The following is a 7500-nucleotide window of genomic DNA, read 5'->3' as shown; positions in this document are numbered from 1 at the left end:
TTTCATATGTCTGTAACTTTATGGCCAGATGCTTTAGAATAACAAAAAATATTGATACACATTCACTGAAACACAGCATTGAACAAAAGTAGGCCTAGTACTACTAAAAATTTAATTCACTTACTTGACATCCTTCAAGTTTCGGGTACAACAGAACTTGGTATAAATCAAGTTGCTTTATGCTATAAAAGCAAGTTGCGATATGCTGTAAAATATAGTGAAATTATGTACTAAAACAATAGCTGCTAACTATAATAAGCTGTAGAACGTATCAACAATAATATGACAATCAATATACACTTTAGAAATGGTACAAGTGAAGTGCCAAACACTACAGAATCTTCCATTATAGCATCACATTCCAGAATGCTGATGTCATAAGCATTATTATGTAGAATTGAACACTGAATGAAAGAATGCAGCAAGCTAACAATACACAGACAACAAGGTAGCACAATAAATAATAAAATAAAATGAATATAAAATAATAACACCATGCACATTTGGATAAAGCTTGCAAAGGCATCATAGTATTGTGTCAGTTAGAGGGGAAAAATGTTTTTTACCTTCTTCATCCTTATTGTGAGCTGCTTCCTTTAGGCTGAAGATATAGAGTGCAAAGAAATCATTCACCCCAAATGTAGTACACATGCAGAACATCTTCATCAGGGGTATGCAATTAAAAGTCACAGAGGGCCAGTTTTTCAACTTCCCTAAAGTGAAGGGGCCGAAAATAGAATCTGTATAACCACGAGCAGCACGGTGTTTAGGGTGCGAAACAAGCGGATAGCTTTCCAGACAGAACAGATATTCGTTTCTCTATTTCTTAGCAGCCTTAGGATGGTCTATTTATGATACCGTTTTACATAAGATTTCACTCTCACATGAATGCATAGTAGATATCCCTAACCTGAAGTATTAGTGATCACAAATTATGCACGGCCACTGATAGCACACATATTTGTTCTCATTTTGTTCTCATTTTGTTCTGACCTTATGGGGGGGGGGGGGGGGATGTCATACGGTATAGTGGTTAAGACTGAGATTTGCACACATGCTACTGTTTAGAGTATTTGCCACTGCTGTGGATGCTGCTGCCACAGAAGTGGGAAATCCTTAATTCAGTAGCATGTATCTAAATTTCAATCTTAACCAGCCTGTCCCATAACAAACTGTCTGAACATATAGTTGTAGAGGTAAAATGTCCAGCTTGACCTTGGAAGTTGTTTTTGTGTTTACTGATTTGGTTAATTTCATTATTCAATTAATCATTGTGGGCCTTTGTGCTAAGTAGTTGCGTTTTGTATTCATTTTATCTTCATTTGTAATCTTTATTTTAAAATCTATCAAGTGCCATATACAACCATTTCAGGACTCTCAAGGTACAAAGGCTGTTGAAAAAAGTAATGTTACATTTGGCTTGTGAACTATTCATGTGTAAAAGAAAAACAGCTTTGAATGAGTTGTATATTTTTACAAAGTGTCATTCGGTTTCCGTTGTGGAAGGGAGTGACTTATAATGCACTTTATGCTACTTTGTTGTGTGAACACTGTCAAATGGCCATACTTGTAAACAAACTACCCACGGTGCATGGTAAACATGCCCTGCAATTCGTTCAGCTGGTTCTGACACTACTGTGTTGAGAAAAAAGGTATATCAGCATTTACAGGCATGGCCACTTGACAGTGTTTGCAAATAGGTTTGTATTTTACACTTTTTACCATGTTTTCATATCGTTTGGTATGTCATAGTGGGAAATCCTTTACTCAGCATATGTGTTATCACAGTCTTAACCAGTCTATCCCATAAGAGAGGTTTTTTTTTCAGTTTTTACATGGCTGCATTACAATAAACCTTCAAAGACCAGTCAATCTTTTTTGTTTTTTATTCATAGCTCTTACATAAAATGTTAAAGTATGCATCTTCTAGTTTGGATTTTCCCTATTTCGTGTTGAACCCACAATTGTACGAAGAAAATGCTATGTAAATGTTTAAGTGCATAAAAACATGTCTAGGTGCTATACTGAAGACCTCAACCCCATATTTAGTAGCAAAATAGGGTGCATATTAACCAGTAGCCGAGTTAAAAGGCTTGGAAAAAGAACAAATAATATTGAATTATTTAAACAAACAATACATTTCAACCCAACTAATAAGTACAGATTACTACATCATGAGACAATCGTTTATTGTACTCAAATCAAATAATGCAGTGTACCTTAAAATTATGGTACCCTCAACCTTAACTTTTTATGTTCATTCAATCGTTGAAAAATCTGTTTTTTTTAGGCAATATGTTACCCCAAATGTTTTGGGTTCATTGAACATGTTAGGATTTACAGTGCTCTGCTCTAGACTATTTTCTGTCATGGCAACGTTATTTAAGATAAATCTTTTTTTTAAATCTCCTCAATCATCACATCACCAGAAGATGGGTGCAAATCACAATTTATTTGGCCCTGCATTGTTTTTCCAAGGATCTTAGCAGTAGCCTATTTGTGTGAGAGAGCAAGATAATGGAACTTACAGTAAACTGTGAGAACTTGAGTCAGGCACACGCAACAGAACGTAGAACTAATACAGTAGATGGGAAAATGAGCCTCTGGGCATGCGTCAGTACCGCTGCCATCTTGGTACAGGTTCCAGTCAGGTTCCAAGGTCAATCTGTAGTTCACTCATCATTACGGCCACGCCAGCAGGTGTGCAATTTCAGTGAAGATGCCGGATTTTTTATTATTTCTGTATTATTTCTATGGACGCCACCGTTCTAATAGACCGTTGCGTTCATTAGCCATTCTACTGTATTATTTCTCTGTCTCTCTCTCTCTGTCTCTCTCTCTCTCTCTCTCTCTCTCTCTCTCTCTCTCTCTCTCTCTGCCACTGCCAAGGTTTTGGAGGCCTTTAGCATACCTGCTCAGGAACACCCCCTCATGATCATGTAAGTAATACTAATAATAATCTACTAACTCATGTTTTGTAATTTTTTTCATGATGTTTTATTTTCATTTTTTATCAATGTCAATTTGAGAAGCCCCAATTTTGGGAGCAAAGTGGTTGGTGCCCTAAGCACTGGTTTGTGCCCTGAGCACTGTCTAGCGGCTGCCCTGTCTATCTCTCTCTCCACAGACAGCAGATTATCTGTAGTTCTAGGTGTCCCTGCAGCAGTTCTTCTCTCCTGCTTTTGACAGCCAGCAGCAACACCTGGTAGTCTCTGGCTTGGTATTTTCAGTACATTTTAATCATGATTAGCACACACTTTTGGCACACATGCAGACACGCACACAAACACAAGTACACGCACACACGCATACACACGCACACACACGCACACACACGCACACACCACCATCCACACAAACACACATGCACGCACACACACACACACGGAGCCAACCAGACATCTTGGGAGCTGATAAGAATGGATAAGAATCTGGTATTAAAAAAGGGACAAGGTGGAGACAAAAGACAGAGAAAAAGAACAGAGAAGAGAAGGGAAAAAAACAGTCCTGTGTTTGCGTTCGTTTCTGTGGCCAGTGAGTTAGCAGTGAGAGGCTGGCTGGGAGAGGGAACAGGTGTGCAGCGGTCTTGTGACTCGCAGGTGATTGGACACAAAGGGCATCTGGCTGTTGACGAAGAGTGTGGCATGTGTCTATGTGTGTGGATAAAGTATGTGTAATTTAGTGTTTATCTGTACAAGTGTGTAATTGTGTGTGCGCTGTATGTGTATATTTTAGTGTGTGTGTGTGTGTGTGTGTGTGTGTGTGTGTGTGTGTGTGTGTGTGTGTGTGTGTGTGTGTGTGTGTGTGTGTGTGTGTGTGTGTGTGTGTGTGTGTGTGAGTGTGTGTGTTTGCATTTGTATGTGTACAGTGTGTGTGTGTGTGTGTGTGTGTGTGTGTGTGTGTGTGTGTGTGTGTGTGTGTGTGTGTGTGTGTGAGTGTGTGTGTTTGCATTTGTATGTGTACAGTGTGTGTGTGTGTGTGTGTGTGTGTGTGTGTGTGTGTGTGTGTGTGTGCGTGTGCGTGTGCGTGCGCGTGCGCGTGCGCGTGCGCGTACAAGCGTGTGTGCGACCGCGCGCATGCTGTAAAGCCACCTTATGCAACAGTGCCTCACAAGCAACACACTGGGTCATTGGGTTACTATGGCAATCTTTTTTTTTGTTGTCACCATTGAGCTGTGACTATGTAACTTAATTGAATAACTTAAAGGTACGCTGTGTAAAATGTTCTTCTTTCTTACGACCACCATTAAAGTTCTAAGCCTTCTACGTATTCATTATGACTGGGGAAATGACACCTTTCATACATGAAAAGGGGGATTTTCTCCATGTCCGCCATTTTGAGTTTCCAGAAAAAGACATTTTTAGCTGCAAAATTCTTTTTTCTTTCATGCAACCATAGTCTAATGGGCAGCCGTAGCCTAATGGTGACGGAGGTGGTCTCAAGATCAGAAGGTTGCAGGTTCGAATCCCACCCTTACCTCTCACTACACCTACATCCATGGCTGAAGTGCTCTTGAGCACTTAGCCCCACATTGCTCCAGGGACACTTACTAAATAAATTATATAAATAATTTGTAAGTCATTTTGGATAAAGCTTTCCGCCCATGTCTCAGAGTCCCCTGGAGACTAACAAGCTGACAGAAATGTGGGTTCCACATACTGTAGAGGCTTGCAAACCCACTGGTTTACGTTGATAATAATGCCAACTGGCAAGGTGTTGCATGCATTCCTGGTTTGATGTATACCACATCGATTATTCACATCGATGATACTCTTGGCCATGGTGAACCTTGAAATGACTACAGTCAGCATCAAACTGGAAATGTGGGAATAAAATATGCCTTGTTGAATACTCACGTTATGCCAGTGAGGCTTAAGTGCATCATTTTGGATAATGTTCTGCACTGATGATGCTGAAGCGAGTCAGTTCAGTTTTTTATGGTGTGGTGTTGACATAGGCATAGAATTCATTTCTCTGAAAAAACACCCAAAATACTGAAAATGCTCTGGCACTGCTGGGTTGTAATGATTTGAAACAATCTGCCATCCAGTGAGTCAAACTCTAACTTTCAGATGTATGCATTAAACTTTAATTCCAAATGTGTTTAAATGTTGATGCTATACACCAGCGCTGGGAATTACCAAATGGCCGCAAATGAACTGAGCCCATACAGCAAATAGTGTCTTAGTCAGGTTTAAGGATACTCTCCCAGTCCCATATCTAACATATGCCAGTATAACCCTCTGGAGATATCCCTTTCAAGATTAGTTTTTGAAAAACAGGCTTAGTGTTTGGCCTAGCTAGTCTTATCTAGCAAAGCAAAGCAGGCTTTCATGAGCAGGGCTTTGCTCCACATCTGGTGTGTGTGTGTGTGTGTGTGTGTGTGTGTGTGTGTGTGTGTGTGTGTGTGTGTGTGTGTGTGTGTGTGTGTGTGTGTGTGTGTGTGTGTGTGTGTGTCTGTGTCTGTGTCTGTGTCTGTGTCTGTGTGTCTGTGTGTGATGTAGTGTGTGTAACTATAAACCAGGGTTGTGTACTTCGTCTGCTTTCCCTTCTGCACCAAAGATGGCTATATGGATTAGTGTGTGTGTGCGTGCGTGCGTGCGTGAGAACCAAGAGCCTTTATGGGAAACGCCATTCACATATTACAAATAATGCACACTTAGTTAGGTTACACTGTGTACAAACTTTGCTTAGGCCTACATATGCTTCTCACCTTGTAACTACAGTATTTGCTTGACTTGATATGATTTCTTTCAGATGTTACATGAGAAAATCAACATCCTTTATATCAGGACAATATTATAATAATATCAATAGGGAAAAGAAAATCCACCTGAACCATGAAATAATATAATAATAACTTGATGTTTTCACTCATAACTCATAGTAAGCACAGCATGGCAAGGCAAGGCAAGGCAAGTTTATTTATGTAGCGCATTTCATACACAGGTGCAACTCAATGTGCTTCACAAAGTTAACAAATGTAAATGAAAGGAAACAGGGAAGAAAGAAGGAAATGAATTAGAGTCAAAAAACATTTAAAACATTAAGATAAAACATAAGGTAAAAATAATAATAAAATAAAATAAAACAAATTAAATAAACATAAAAATAATAATAATAATAATAAGTAATTTAAGCTAGGGGAAAGCATCTGAGAACAGCTTTGTCTTGAGTCTAGATTTAAAGCTATCAATAGTGGGTGCATTTTTTATGTCATCTGGAAGCTGGTTCCAAAGCTTTGAAGCATAGAAGCTAAAGGCTGCCTCTCCACACTTTGTTTTGACTTTTGGAATCACCAGCAAATTCTTCTCCATTGACCTTAGTGACCTAGTTGGTGCATACAGCTGAAACATATCCAGTAGATATGTGGGTCCCATTCCATTTAGTGATTTAAACACAAGTAGCATAGCCTTAAAATCAATTCTGTAGCTTACTGGGAGCCAATGCAGCGATCTTAAAATTGGAGTAATGTGGTCGAACTTCCTTGTCTTTGTAAGAACCCTTGCAGCTGCGTTTTGTACAAGTTGAAGCTGTTTAATGGTCTTATTGGGGAGGCCAGTAAAAAGACTGTTACAGTAATCAACTTTACTAGAAATGAAGGCATGTATTAGCTTCTCCAGATCATGTTTAGACATCAGGCCCCTAAATTTAGAGACGTTTTTTATGTGATAAAATGCAGACTTAGTAATAGCTTTCATGTGACTGTTGAAGTTTAGGTCACTGTCAATGAGGACCCCAAGATTTTTAACTGTTGCACAGCACAGAATGCACAGAATCATTATAGCATTAAACACATACTATCTCTCTACATGCAGAAGTACAGCGGCAATTGAAGACCCTATCCATTCCTCTCCACATCACACACAGGGCTGGATAAATGCACTAGGGCCCTGATTGTACAAAGTGGGGGAAAATTGTAGAATTGTGACAAGATGTGGAAATTAAAAAAATAGTTCGCTGTTGACTTTGAGCTTTCAATTTGGTTAATACTCGTTCCTGGCTCAGAATTATGCTGCTGTCTATCTAATTTCATTACGTATTTTGTCTTCTGCGGGGGCCTACAGCAAACTATAACCTAGGGCTATAGTCCCATAATCCAGCCCTGACCACACGCTACTCTGGCTTAAGACAAGGTCATCAGTACAAACCCCAAAAAGCAAACAAGTCTCTGACCGAGAGCAACATTACATCACATTGCATTACATTGTATTACATTTTTCATTACATTATATTACACTTAGCTTGTGCTTTTATCCAAAGCAACTTAGGTAGCTATTTAGGGAGAGGGTATTGGTTACAGGCCCTGGAGCATTGTGGGGTTAGGCGCTTTGCTCAAGGCATGGATGAAGGTGCTAGTAGAGGTGGGATTTGAAGCTGCAACCCTCTGATCTAAAGGCTAGCACATGCTGTACTGTGGCTGGCTGCATGTGACAAAAAACCTCTCAACATGACTAGGCCATTCTTCGGCATCATTTTACTAGCACATATAACATGACT

At 39.6% G+C, this 7500-nt stretch overlaps 1 long non-coding RNA gene across 1 annotated transcript in view; it reads right to left on the bottom strand.

The window, feature by feature from the left end:
- LOC134467267 (uncharacterized) overlaps nt 1-299 on the bottom strand; it is a 1215-nt gene extending 916 nt beyond the window's left edge. Inside the window, exon 1 of the long non-coding RNA XR_010038498.1 lies at nt 125-299. This is a non-coding gene — a long non-coding RNA (uncharacterized LOC134467267). The remainder of the gene's footprint in view (nt 1-124) is intronic.
- Nucleotides 300-7500: the final 7201 nt, after the last annotated feature.

Source organism: Engraulis encrasicolus, chromosome 17, assembly GCF_034702125.1.
Source record: "Engraulis encrasicolus isolate BLACKSEA-1 chromosome 17, IST_EnEncr_1.0, whole genome shotgun sequence".
Taxonomy (NCBI): Eukaryota; Metazoa; Chordata; class Actinopteri; order Clupeiformes; family Engraulidae; genus Engraulis; species Engraulis encrasicolus.
Note: the sequence above shows the minus strand (reverse complement) of the source record. Positions and strands in the feature narration are given on the sequence as shown.